We start from the raw sequence: 14,823 nt of genomic DNA, 5'->3' as shown, positions 1-14,823 counted from the left end.
TATCCTAGGCTCTTATTCCATTATCTCTTCTAAATTTGTTTTTGGCAACAGTTTCAGACTAAACTTTTCACTAGGGCCATATAACATAGTTGTTAAAAGTGCAGTCTCAGGACGCCTGGGTGGCTCAGCAGTTGAGCATCTGTCTTTGGCTCAGGGCGTGATCCAGGTCTGAGGATCGAGTCCCACGTCAGGCTCCCTGTGAGGAGTCTGCTTCTCTCTCTGCCTATGTCTCTGCTTCTTTCTGTCTCTCATGAATAAATAAATAAAATCTTAAAAAAATAAAATAAAAGTGCAGTCTCTAGGATTAGGACTCCATGGCTTTGAGTCGTTCCTTATCTACTCATCTGTGTGATCTATACATCATAATTTCAACTACTCCGTGCTTCTGCTCCTTCTTTAAAATATGCTCCTTCTTAAAATATGCTTACTGTTTAGAGTCTCCCCAGGAAGATCATACAATAAAATCACCAGATTCTAAACAGTTTCAGAATAAATCACAACCGTGTATGTCAAAACATCAATTTATTGCTGAAGGTAAATTGAAGTGTACAGCTTGATAAAAGACAGGTGTCAACTAAACCTCAGAATTATGAACACTCACCACCCATTTGGCAGCAAAACAAACATGTCCTCATTGTGGACAGCTGATTCCCAAAAGGAAAAATGAGGACAGAGCTGAGCTATGCGCACCCAGTTATTTTTCCCAAGGTTACCAAATGGCTAAGTTTGTCTACCTGTCTATGGGAGGAGAGAACAAGGGTGCCGTGGCTTTAATTTGCCTACTGAACATCCCTTGTCATGGAAGAGGTGTCTTCCCTGTCACACTGAGGTTGGCATCTATCCGAGACAGTTTTTGTTCTGAGAATTCTTTGTGCCTTATCATTATTCCTGCCGTAAAGAGGCATCTGCATCTCCCTGAGGTTAGGGGTGAGCTGTTTATCAAGACAGCCCTGCCTTCACCATCAGAAGGCTGGTTCTTCTGATGCCAAATGCAGGTCCCTGGGTATTCAGTCCTTCTTAGGTCATTAACATGCTGAGAAAAATAATTCCTCAGTTGTCACATTTCTATTCTATTCCTTTTCTTATCCAAAATCATGTCCAGCCACAAAGTACTGTGAGATTAAACACCAACAGTAACGTGAAATGCAAAAGAACGATATATAAACTCCAATTAAACACGTCAACTGAAATGGGCTCCTGATTATAATCCTATGGAATTAAAAATTTCCAGTAAGAAATTAAAGCTCAAACATGTAAACCTTCTCAAATTAAAATCCAAAGCAATTAGAATCAATTATTTTACTTGTATAAGTTAAAATCTAAAATCCAAAATTCTTAGGTTAAATTTAAGGGGAAAAACACCTGTCCTTCTAAATTACTTATTTTATTCATTCAGAGACATTCTTGATGACTCCCTAGAAATGTGTTCCTGACAGCAGCCTGGGACAGCTTATGCTATCTCTCTAATGGGTGTGGTGATTTTAGGGCCTGAGAAAATCTCTCAAGAGTTTCACTTTTATTGGTTTAAAAGCATTCACAAAACATCGAATATTTAAAAAAAAACACCAAATATTATCAATTTTCTATCTCCATTCCCATAAAAAAATGGAACAACCATTAGACCTTGTAACAGTGACCCTAGGTAAAATTATATTCCCAGAACTCAGTATATAGTCTTATTAAAATACATAGGAAAAAAAAAAAAAACACAAATCAAGGAGGGTGTGCATAGATAATCTTCGTGGAGTTACCCTGACCAGAATGACAATCAGTCCATTTCTGTTATTCAGAATCCATGCCCTATATACTTGCAGTTTGCGGGGAAGCAATAACTTTGCAAAGTATTTTTTTTTTTTTTTTTTTTGCTACTGGCTACTGAGCAATTGTTAAATCTGAGGGAAAGCTTCACTTATGCATCTATACTCTATCACATACACCGGCATTGAAATACTGCTAGCATCTTGGATGTCTAGAAAATTCCAGTGAAAAAAGGCAGTCCGTAGGTTATGTGACGTGTCTTCCTTTTAAGACCAAAAATAATCACTGCTACTTACCTCGATGCCCTATCTTTCACCCAATTGTTGCACCGAGTGTCACATCTACCTGAGTCGGGATCTGTTAATTTTCTGAGCAAACTTTTGAATTCCCGGAGCATAGAGGCTAATTCTGTTGCTTCTTATAATGGAATAGTTTACACCATATCATTCCTCTACCTTAGTTGGTAAAAATCACCTTCAGATTCATGATCAAGAACGGCTAATTGATGCTTTCGAAACTTCTGCTGAAAGGAACCTAATAAGAACTGATATTTCTGCATGTTCTCTGTAATATGTGTTCCTTTTATCTACTTTTTGAATGTTCCAAGCACTGAAGCAATAATTACTTCACGCAGCTTTTTTCCTGCAGCTATGGAATGTGCCTCTCATGCTTAATTCCCTCTGCCATTGTCTTATCCCTTCCAAGGGTTTTCAGCTGGATTCCCAAGAATTCAACCTTATTTTTTTTTAATTTTTTTTAAAAATTTTTATTTATTTATGATAGTCACAGAGAGAGAGAGAGAGAGAGAGAGAGAGGCAGAGACACAGGCAGAGGGAGAAGCGGCTCCATGCACCGGGAGCCCGATGTGGGATTCTATCCCGGGTCCCCAGGATCGCGCCCTGGGCCAAAGGCAGGCGCCAAACCACTGCGCCACCCAGGGATCCCACAACCTTATTTTTAACTTGTGTTTTAACCCCTTCCCTAATGCATTGAGGATATTTTTATATTTGTTTGTATTGCTAAAATTGAGTACTTTCAATCCCTTGGTGTTTTCTATATTTTATACCCCAGAAATTTGTTTTCTCAACCTATTTCTTCATATTTTGCCCTTACGGTGAAATGGCTGTGTGTCTTCCAAAAGTCTGTGGGTGGTGAACCTCTGTTCAAACAAATTCTGTCTTCTTTTGTTTCCCTGAGTGAGATGATCTCTTCACATGATCTTCTATTCATGCCTGGACTCGATCTGACTTTACCTGCCTTTTTCCCTTTAAGATGTCTCATCTGGTATGTATTTTAGAGGATTACTCCCATTAGTTTATTGGCCAGCTTTCTGAAGACAAGGCTATAGTTCCAACTTCAACAATCATATCGCCTTGAAATTACCCATCAATACTTTGACTTTTTAAAAAATAACTTTTTTTTTTTTAATTTTTTTTATTTATTTTAATTTATGATAGTCACAGAGAGAGAGAGAGAGGCAAAGACACAGGCAGAGGGAGAAGCAGGCTCCATGCACCGGGAGCCCGACGTGGGATTCGATCCCGAGTCTCCAGGATTGCGCCCTGGGCCAAAGGCAGGCGCCAAACCGCTGCGCCACCCAGGGATCCCCTTAAAAAATAACTTTATTGGGGGACCCCTGGGTAGCTCAGCAGGTGAGCATCTGTCTTCGGCTCAGGGTGTGATCCTGGAGTCCCAGGATCGAATCCTACATCGAACTTCCAGCATGGAGCCTGCTTCTCTCTCTGCCTGTGTCTCTGCCTCTCTGTATCTCTCATGAATAAGTGAATAAAATCTTTTTTAAAAAAATTTAAAAATAACTATATTGAGGTGTAATTGATACACAAAGCAACAGCCCAATTTCCTAATTTTAGTGTTTTGATGCATTTGGACATACACAAAGGCTATGATATTATCACTACAATAAGGTAATAAGTATTTCCTCCCAAAAGTGACTCTTTTTTTATGGTAAAAACATTTCTTATGAGATCGACCCTCTGAACAAAAATTTAAATGCACGATGCTGTGTTAACTATTGGCACTCTGTTGTACACCCAATCTGTATAATTTATTCATCTTGCTGAAACTTTATAGCTGTGGAACCACAACTCCCAATATCCCCCTTCCTACAGCCCACACAAACCATCATTCTATTATCTGCTTCTGTAAGTTGGACTGCCTTATATACCTCGTGTAAGTGGAGCTACACAGCATTTGCCCTTTTGAGAAAGTCCTGCAGGTCCATCCATGTCATCACAGATGTTGGCCTTTTTTAAGGCTGAATAATACTCAATTGTATGGATATATATTACATTTTCTTTATCCATCATCCATTCCAGAAGTAGAATTGCTAGGTCACATGGTAGTTCTGTTGTAATTTATTAAAGTTTTTATCCTAATTCTAGTTAATGAACAAACAGGTATATTAGTCCCAGGAGTACAATACAGAAATTCAATAGTTCTATAAATCACCCAGTGCTCATCACAATAAGTATACTCCTTAGTCCTCAACACCTATTTCACTCATCTCCCCACTCACCTCTGGTAACCACCAGTTCCCTATAGTTAAGAGAATCAGTTTGTCTCTCTCTCTCTCTTTTTCCCCTTTGCTCATTTGTTTTGTTTCCTAAATTCTACATAGGAGTGAAATCATATGATATTTGTCTTTCCCTGAATTACTTTGCTTAGCATAATACTGTCTAGCTCTTGCAAAAGGCAAGATTTCGTTTCTTTTTATGACTAAGTAATATCCCAGGGATATAGATGCCACATCTTCTTTACCCATTCATCAATCAACGGATACTTGGGATGTTTCTATAATTTGGCTATTGTAAATAGTGCTGCTTTGTTTTTTTAATTCATTTTATTTTTTTAATAGTGCTATTTAAATGTAGGAGTGAAAAAAAAAATAAATGTAGGAGTGTATGTATTCCTTTAGTCAGTTATTTTCATATTCTTGGATATTTCATAGTTTCATATTCTTTGGATAAAAACCCAGTACTGTGATTGCTGGATCCTAGAGTAGTTCTATTTTTATCTTTTTTAAGGAATCTGCAAACTTTTCCCCAGTAGTGACACCAGTTTGCATTCTCACCAACAGTGCACAAGGGTTCTTTTTTTTCTCCACGTACTCACCATCAACTGTTGTTTCTTCTGTTGTTGATTTTATCTATTTTAAAGTTTTTGAGGAAGCTCCATCTGTTTTCCACAGTGACTGCACCAGTCTGCATCCCCACAAGGATTCTGTTTTCTCCACATCTTTGCCAGCACTTGTTGCCCTTTGTTTTTTGACAATAGCCATCCTAACAGCTGGGAGGTGATATCTTATTACAGTTTTGATTTGCATTCCCCTGCCAATTAGTGAAATTGAGTGCCTTTTCATATACTTTACTATTGTAAGTCTCCTTTGGAGAAATGTCTATTTGAGTCCTTTGCCCATTTTTCAGTAAGGTAAGGTTTTTGGTTTATTGGTTCTTATCTGCCATTGAGTTGTATGAACTTATATATTTCAGATGCTAACCGCTTAGGCAAATGATTTGCAAATATTTTCTGATTGTGTAGTTGCTTTTTTATTTGATTATTTCCTTCACTGTAAGAAAAATTTTAGTTTAACAAGTCCCACTTATTTATTTTTGTTTTTGTTGAGTATGCTTTTGGTGTCATATCCAAGAAATCATCACCAATACCAATGTTAGGTAGTGTTTCCTCCTAGGAGTTTTCTAGTTTCAAGTTTAGGTCTTTAATCCCTTTGAGTTGATTTTGTGTAAGGTGTAATACAGAGGTTCAATTTCATTCTTTTGCATATGGGTATCCAGTTTTCCCAACACTATTTAATAGAACGTCCGTTCCCCATTGTGTATTTCTGGAACCACTGTCAAAAATTAGTTAACCATACATATGTGTGGATTTATTTCTGGACTCTCTCTTCTGTTTCATTGATTTATTCGTTGGTCTTTATTCCAATACAATACCATTTGAATTACTGTAGCCTGGTAATGTATTTTGAAATCAGGAAGTGTGATGCCTCCAGCTTTTTTTTTTTTACCTCATAATTGCTCTATTTGGGGTCTTTTGTGGTTTCATGTGGATTTTAGGATTTTTTTTTCTGTTTCTGTAATAAGTGCCACTGTGATTTTGATGGGAATGCATTGAATCTGTACATAACTTTGGGTAGCATGAATATTTCAACAGTATTGATTATTCTAATTCATGAACATGGGATATATTTCCATTCATTTGTATCTTTTAAAATTTTCTTTTATCAATGTTTTACAGTTTTCAGTGTACAAGTCTTTTATGTCCTTGGTTAATGTCATTTGTTTTTTTTTATGTTATTGTAAAAAGAATTAATTCTTAATTTTCCTTTCAGATAATCTGTATATAGAAATTCAATTGAGTTTCGAATGTTGAATTTGAATCTTGCAACATTACTGAATTCTTTCATTAGTTTTAATAGTTTCGTTTTATGTTTTATTTTGTTTTGTGGAATCTTTTAAGATTTCCAACCTATAAGATTATGTCAACTGCAACTAGAGATGGTTTCACCCCATTTTGCAATTGTCTTCTACATATTTTTTAAACCATAAGTCTTAAATGAAATTTAGAAGTCAAAAAAGCTAGCTCCAAAGGAATTTAGTACTTGCCAGAATTAGCTACCCAATCATTTTTTTATTATGTGCATAGAATTCAGTGCTAAAATGCTACTAATGCATTCAACATTTCTAATTAAAAGGAAATGTCATCCTTCATCTTGAAATTCTGAAAAACAGCCATGTGTAGAGTTTGTTTTTGTTTTTATTTTCTCTGAACTGCATTGAAACCTCGATTGTGGAATGCAGAGGGAGATTTGCAAGCATGGATGAGGCTGACTTTTGAAAATTCTAGAGAGAGTTGAATTTTTCCAGTCTAAAAATCAGCAGAAGCCTTAGAAAATTGTCAGAACAAATACAGTCAGAGGCCTCCGGTAGCCTCCAAACAAGTAGACAGAAAGCAGGCCATCTGAGCCACAACCCTGACAGGACTTTCTAGACACTATGTTATACACTGTGTAATAAGACCCTCCATATACCCCTGTCCTTTATCTTTGGAATTCCTCCGGTAACCTTATAAACTCTCATTTTAATCTTAGTATATGTATCATTATACAAATTATCAAATTTGAAGCTGTACAGTCCTTAGCCAGAATCATTGGCTGAATGCCCAAATGGAACTTCATGACACATATTCAAATTTATGAAGAGAAGAGCAAGTTTCCTGGTAAGACATTTACAATCTGAGTTAACTTGACACTTGTGCATAATCTATCCCCCTTATATTTGATCTAAACTATAATCCTGGTTTCATTTATTTACCCATGAGTTATCACATAGAGAATTTTAAGCCATATTTTACTTTCTATTTTAAGATTTTACTTATTTATTCATGAGAGACACACAGAGAGAGGCAGAGACATAGGCAGAGGGAGAAGCAGGCTACCTGCGAGGAACCTGATGCAGAACTCAATCCCAGGACCCTGGGATCACACCCTGAGGTGAAGGCAGCACTGAGCCACCCAGGGGTCCCATTCCTTTTGAGTTTCTTAATAAGAAATACATCTTTAAGGTACTCTAACACGTGTCTCTCTTACTCAACTGACGTCCCTTTTCTGACTAAGGTTATTTTTTATGATTTTTATCCTCCTTTTCTCTTTTTCCTTTCCATGCCTTTTCATTTCTTTTGCTCTTTATTCCTTATCTCAAGACCTCGATTGCAACTAGCACTAATTATTCATAATGAATCTAGAGTGTGCTCAAGCTTGAATGAATTTCACCCTCCCCACAAGCTCACATTCAGCTTGGTTAGGAGGGAAACTCTTAGGAAACAGTGGAGGCAAACCATGATTCTAGTTGATATGAATCAGCCAGAAAGACAGTTTCTCATCTCCACTGTGACGATTCCAGTCTACCATACAGAATCAGATCTTTGCCCTCACAAGCTCATCTCAGATATCTGTAAAAATGCATTCTAACATCAATGCCAAATGCATTTTAATAGTTGGCAACAATGGTTTCCTTAAAACAATGTTTCAGGGTTTTTCACAAACTGATAAACATTAAGATTGTTTTAAGGATTTATTTTGGTTTGAGTATTGATTTTTACTACAACAAAGCATTTTTGCATTAAAAATCCATGTACATGGCATTTATTACCAGATCCATCATTTCTACATTTTCATAAATGAAATGCTTGGTCAAAACGATTCTGTAATTTTAATTTTAACGTATGCAGCCAAATGGCTCTCTCCACATGTTAGTTAATCATATTTACACTAACAGTGTATGAGAGAAAATGGGGCAGTATGGTTGGAGTGAGAGGGACCAAATCATACAAGGGATTCTGTAGTCCTCAAGAAGGAATGTGGGCTTATTCTAAGTTCACAGTAAAGTGTTCAAGGACTTTAAGCAGAGAAGTGACATGATTTTTAAAAATATGACCAAAAAATTCTGTGATTTGACTCATGAGGAATGGCTTTAGGAAGAAGGGTAGAAGCAGAGAGAAAAGTAAAATGAAAAATAATGGAAGATTTTTAAAAAGTTATTTGGATTATAAAAACATTTTGAAATGAGTTCATAACATTGAAATTTTTCTTTGAAGCAGTTACACTAAAAGTTCCATTTAATCTGCGTAGAACACAGCCCCTATACTTGTTTTTAATAATGGATTCCAAAATATATCGCCATAAAATATAAAAATGTTAAGTTAAAATAAATGAACAAAGAAATAATGCATTAAACAGCATTTTCTTGGAGAAGACTGCTCTGATAATCCAATTTGAAATAATTATTCCTCTCTGCTATGCTTTCAAGTCAAGCAGCCTGTTTTTATTTTTTTTATTAAACTACTTCACTAGATTTTGTAATTATACATTCATTTATGTTGTTTTCAGTGCAGAGTCCATCTTTCTTTGAGACCAGCCTCTATGTCTGTCTTCCCTGATGTATTCACAGGATGAAGCACAGTACTGGTGTAGGACAAACAGTACATGAAGACAAATGTCAAATTAACAAATCAGGGACACCTGGGTGGCTCAGCGGTTGAACGTCTGCCTTTGACTCAGGGCATGATTCCTGAGTCCCCGGATGGAGTCCCCACATTGGGCTCCCTGCATGGAGCCTGCTTCTCCCTCTGCCTGTGTCTCTGCCTGTCTCTCTTTCTCTCTGTGTCTCTAATGAATAAATAAATATTTTTTTTAAAAAAGGGAAGACATTACTAGACATTTGGAGGTGACTTGGGGACCCTACTCTTCAGCCATCTTGCCCCGCCCTCCCATTTGGAGGACCTAAATTAAAAAATCAGTTTAGGAATATATTTTATGCAATTTAATGTCATTCCTCTATTTCATACAGCTTGATACCAGCCCTGGGACATTAGGAATGCATATATATTTTATTTTATTTTATTTTATTTATTTAATTTAATTTAATTTTATTTTATTTTATTATTATTTTATTTTATTTATTTTTTAATTTTAATTCTAGTTAATTAACATAGTGTTATATATTAGTTTCAGGTGTACAATATAGTGATTCAACAATTTCATACATCACGTGGTGCTCATCATGACAAGTGCACTTCTTAATCCCCATCTCCTATTTCACCCAAACCCCCATTTTAATCACCTCTGGTTAGGAACCATCAATTTGTTCTCTATAGTTAGGAGTCTGTTTCTTGGTTTGTCAATCTCTCCCTCTCTTTTTTTTTTCCCCTTTGCTTTTTTGTTTTGTTTCTTAAATTCCACATACCACTGAAATAATAATAATAATAATAATAATAATAATAATAATAAATAATAGTCTTTGACTATTTTGCTTCATTATATTTTCTAGTTCCATGCATGCTGTTGCAAATGGCAAGATTTCATCCTTTTTTATGGCTGAATAATATATAGTACCAATTCTTTATCCATTTATCAACTAATGGACACTTGGCCTGCTTCTGTATCTTGGCTATTGTAAATAATGCTGCTATTAAAATAGGGATCCATAAATCTTTTTGAATTAGTGTTTTTGTATTCTTTATGTAAATACCCAGTTGTGTGATTAGTGGATTGTAGGGTAGTTCCATTTTTAACCTTTTGAGGAACCTCCATATTGTCTCCCAGAGTGGCTGCCCCAGTTCACATTCGCACCAACAGTGAGAGACTGTTCCCTTTTCCCCATATCCTTGCCAACACCTGTTGTTTCTTGTGTTGTTGATTTAGCCATTCTGACAGGTATGAGGTGGTATCTCATTGCGGTTTGATTTGCATTTGCTACTAACTCTATCAGATTGGTCATTTGCAAATATCTTCTCCCATTCTATAGATTGCCTTTTAGTTCTCTTGATTTTTTTCTTTCACTGTGCAGAAGCTTTTTATTTTGATGTAGACCCAATAGTTTATTTTTTTATTTTGTTTCCCTTGCCTCTGGAGACATACCTAGAGAGAAGTTGCTATGGCCAATGTCAAAGAGGCTACTGCCTATGTTCTCTTCTAAGATCTTTGTGGTTTCAGGTTCCACATTTAGGTCTTTCATCCATTTTGAACTTATTTTTGTATATAGTGTAAGAAAGTGGTCCAGTTTCTTTCTTTTGCACGTTGCTGTCCAGTTTTCCCAACACCATTTGTTGAAGAGACAGTCCTTTCCCATTAGATATTCTTTCCTGCTTGGTTAAAGACTAACGGACCATATATTTGTGGATGCATTTCTGTTTTTCTATTCTGTTCTACTGATGCATGTGTCTGTTTTTGTGCCAGTACCATACTATTGTGATTGTTACAGACTTGTAATATAATTTGAAGTCCAGAATTGTGATGCTTCCAGCTTTGCTTTTCTTTTTCAAGAATGCTTTAGCTATTTGGGCTCTTTAGTGGTTCTATACAAATTTTAGTATTGTTTGTTCTAGTTCTGTGAAAAATACTGTTGGTATTTTGATAGAGTTTGCATTAAATGTGTAGATCGCTTTGGATAATACAGACATATAAAAATATCTGTTCCTCCAATCCATGAGCATGGAATGTCTTTCCATTTTTTGTATCATCTTTAATTTCTTTCATCAATATTTTACAGTTTTCAGAGTACAGGTCTTTCACTTCTTTGGTTAGGTTTATTCCTAGGTATCTAAATGGTTTTGGTGCAGTTGTAAATGGGATTGGTTCCTTAATTTCTCTTTCTGCTGTGTCATTATTGGTGTATAGAAATGCATTACATTTCTGTAATTGATTTTGTATCTTGCAACCTTACTGATTTGTTTATTGGTTCTAGCTGTCTTATGGTGGCTTTCAGGGTTTTCTCTATATATTTCTGTATATATTTCATCTGCAAATAGTGAAAATTTGATTTTTTTTTCCATGCTGATTTGAATGCCTCTTATTTTTGTTGTTGTTGTTGTTGTTGTTGTTGTTGTTGTTGTCTGATTGCTCTAGCTAGAACTTCCAGTAATATGTTAAATACAAGTAGTGAGAGTGGACATCCTTGTCTTATTCCTGACCTTAGAGAAAAAGCTGTCAGATTTTCCTCATTGAGTATGATGTTAGCTTTGAGTTTTTCCTATATGACCTTTAGCACATTGAAGTATGTTCCCTCTAAACCTACTTTGTTGAGGATTTTTATTATGAATGGATGTTGTACTGTGTCAGATGCTCTTTATGCATCTATTTACATGATCATATTGTTCTTATCCTTTCTCTTATTGATATGCTGTATCATTTTGATTGATTTGCAAATACTGAACCATCCTTTCAACCCAGGAATAAATTCTACTTGATCATGGTGAATGATTTTTTAAATGTATTGCTGCATTTGGTTTCCTAGTATTTTATTGAGGATTTATGCATCTATGTTCATCAAGGATATTAGCCTATAGTTGTCTTTTTTAGTGGTGTCTTTATCTGGTTTTGGTATCAAGATAATGTTGGCCTCATAGAAATAATTGGAAGTTTTCCTTCCTTTGCTATATTTTGGAATCATTTGAAAAGAATAGGTGTTAACTCTTTAAATGTTTGTTAGAATTTCCCTGTGAAGTCATCTGGTCCTGGACTTTTGTTTGCTCAGAGGTGTTTGTTTATTACTGATTCAATTTCTTTGTTCATTATCATCCTATTCAAATTTCCTCTTTCTTCCTATTTCAGCTTTGGTAGCTTATATGTTTCCAGGGATTTATTCATTTCTTCTAAGTAGTCCAATGTGTTGGCGTATGTTTTTTTTCATAATATTTTCTTTTTATTGGTTGTGTTTCTGTGATGTTGGTTGTTCTTTCTCCTCTCTCATTTATGATTTTATTTATTTGAGTCCTTTATCTTTTTTTCTTGAAAAGTATGGCTAGGGGTTTATCAATTTTACTGATTTTTCTCAAAGAATCGGCTCCTGGTTTCATTAATCTTTCCTATTAGATTTCTTGGGGTTTTATGTTTTGTGTTATTTGTTTAGTTTCTCTATCATTTATTTCTTCTCTAATCTTTATTGTTTCCCTCCTTCTGGTGGTTTTAGGTTTTCTTTGTTGTTTTTCAAGACCATTTAGGTGTAAGGTTAGGTTGTTTATTTGAGATTTTTCTTGCTTCTTGAGGTAGGTCTGTATTGGTACAAATTTCTTTCTTAGAAAGATTTTTGCTGCATCTCAAAATTTTTGGACCATTGTGTTTTAATTTTCACTTTTTTTCCATATACTTTTTAATTTCTTCTTTTATTTCCTGGTTGATCCATTCATTATTTAGCAGCTGTTATTTAATCTCCATGTATTTGTGGTCTTTCTAGACTTTCCTTGTAGTCGACCTTCCAGTTTCATAACACTGTGGTCAGAAAAGATGCATATTATAACTTTGATCTTCTTAAATCTGTTGAGGTTTGCTTTGGGCTACTATGTGATCTGGAGATAGTTCCATGTGTCCTTGAAAAAAATGTGTATTCTTTTGTTTTAGGATAGAATGTCATAGTATATCTGTTAAATCCATCTGGCCCAGTAAGTCATTCAAAGCTATTGTTTCCTTGTTGGTTTTCTGTTTCATGACTTATTGATTGATTGTAAGTGGGTGTTAAAGTCCCTGACTATTATTTTATTACTTTCTATTAGTTCCTTTATGGTTGTTATTAACTGTTTTGTGTATTTGGGTTCTCTTATGTTAGGTTCGTATATATTTACACTTGTTATATCTTCTTACTGGAATATCCCCTTCACTATTATATCATGTCTTTCTTTGTCTCTTATTACAGTCTTTTTTTTTTAAAGTCTATTTTGTCAATCTAAGTATTGCTATTTGGGCTTTCTTTTTATGTTCATTTGCATCATGGATATTTCTCCATCTCCTCACAATCAGTAGGTGTCTCTTGTAGGCAGCATATAGATGAGTTGTTTTCTTATAGATCCTGTCACCCTATGCCTTATGTTTGGAGTATTCAGTCCATTTACATTCAAAGTAATTACTGATCAGTTTGTATTTATTGCCATTTTATTACTTGTTTTGTGGTTGTTTCTGAAGATTTTCTCTGATCCCTTCTTATCTTTCTCTCTTTCATAATTTCCTGCCTTTACACTATCACTTTTGGTCTCTCCTTTTCACTCAGGGAGTCCCTTTTAATATTTATTGCAGGGATGGCTTGGTGGTCTTGAACTCCTTTAATTTTTGTTTGTCAGGCAGCCTGGGTGGCTCAGCGGTTTAGTGCTGCCTTCAGCCCAGGGCTTGATCCTGGAGACCCAGGATCGAGTCCCCACGTTGCGCTCCCTGCATGGAGTCTGCTTCTCTCCTCTACCTGTGTTTCTGCCTCTTTCTTTCTGTCTCTCGTGAATAGATAAATAAAATTTAAAAAATAATGATAATTTTTGTTTGTCTGGGAAACTCTTTGTCTCTTCTTCTATTCTGAATGAAAGCCTTGCTACATAGAATGTTCTTGGCCACCCTTTTTTCCCATTCAGCACTTTGAATGTATCATGCCATTGTCTTCTGGCTTACAGAGTTTCTGTTGAAAAAATCTCCTGTTAGCCTTACGAGTTTTCCTTTGTAGGTGAGAGACTTCTTTTGTCTTGCTGCCTTTAAAAATTTTTTTTTATTTAAATTCAATTTGCCAACATATAATATAACATCCAGTTGTCTTGGTGCTTTAAGATTTCTTCTTTATCACTATGTTTTGCCAATTTGATTACAAAACATCTTGGTGTGGATCTGCTTTTATTGGTTTTGATGGGGGTTCTCTGTGCATCCTGGATCCGGATATCTGTTTCCTTCCCAGATTAGCGAACTTTTCAGATATTATTTCTTTAAATAAAATTTCTGCCACATTTTCTCCCTCTTTTTCTACTGGGACTCCTGTAATACAAATGTTGTTAAATTTGAAGGAGTCACTGAGTTCCCTAAGCCTATCCTCACTTTCCATAATTCTTTTTTCTCCTTTGTTCAGATTGCTTACTTTCCATCATTCTGTCTTTTAGGTCACTAATTCATTTCTCTGCTTCTTCTGTCTTGCAGTTTATACTATCAGGCATATTTCTCATTTGTTTATTGAGCCCTTTATCTCTGCTATGTTATTTCTTAACCCTGTGTTAAGGGACTCACTCATGTCTTTTCACTCTTTTCTTAAGTCCAGTGAGAAATTTTATTATCATTGTTTTAAATTTTCTATCAGTCATGTTACTTATATCCGTTTCACTTAGACCAATGGCCATGGCCTTGTCCTGGTCTTTCAGTTTGGCATAAATTTCTCTGTCTCCTCCTCTTTTTGTCTGCCTCTTTGTGTCTGTTTGTATGTTAAGAAAGTTAGGTATGTCTTCTGCTCTTGAAAGTAGTGACTTTATGAATAAGAGGTCTTGGAGTTCCCTACAATGCTGTGCCCCCTGGTCACCAGAACCTGGCACTTCAAGAGAGTATCCTATGTGTATTGCTTATGCCCTGCTGTTGCATCTGAGTCACTTTTCCTTTCAGTGCAGTCGTCTGCACTGACTCTTTGCCTTCTGTGGGCTATGCTTACTCTCTGTGGTGTTAGGGGGCCCAGGCAGGCCAGCTCTCAGGGGGCTTTTCTGACAGGGAAATTGGGAGTGGAGTGAGAGTGTTAGCAAAATTTG

This window comes from Canis lupus, chromosome 1 (assembly GCF_003254725.2).
Source record: "Canis lupus dingo isolate Sandy chromosome 1, ASM325472v2, whole genome shotgun sequence".
NCBI lineage: Eukaryota > Metazoa > Chordata > Mammalia > Carnivora > Canidae > Canis > Canis lupus.
This window is presented reverse-complemented; position numbering follows the sequence as displayed.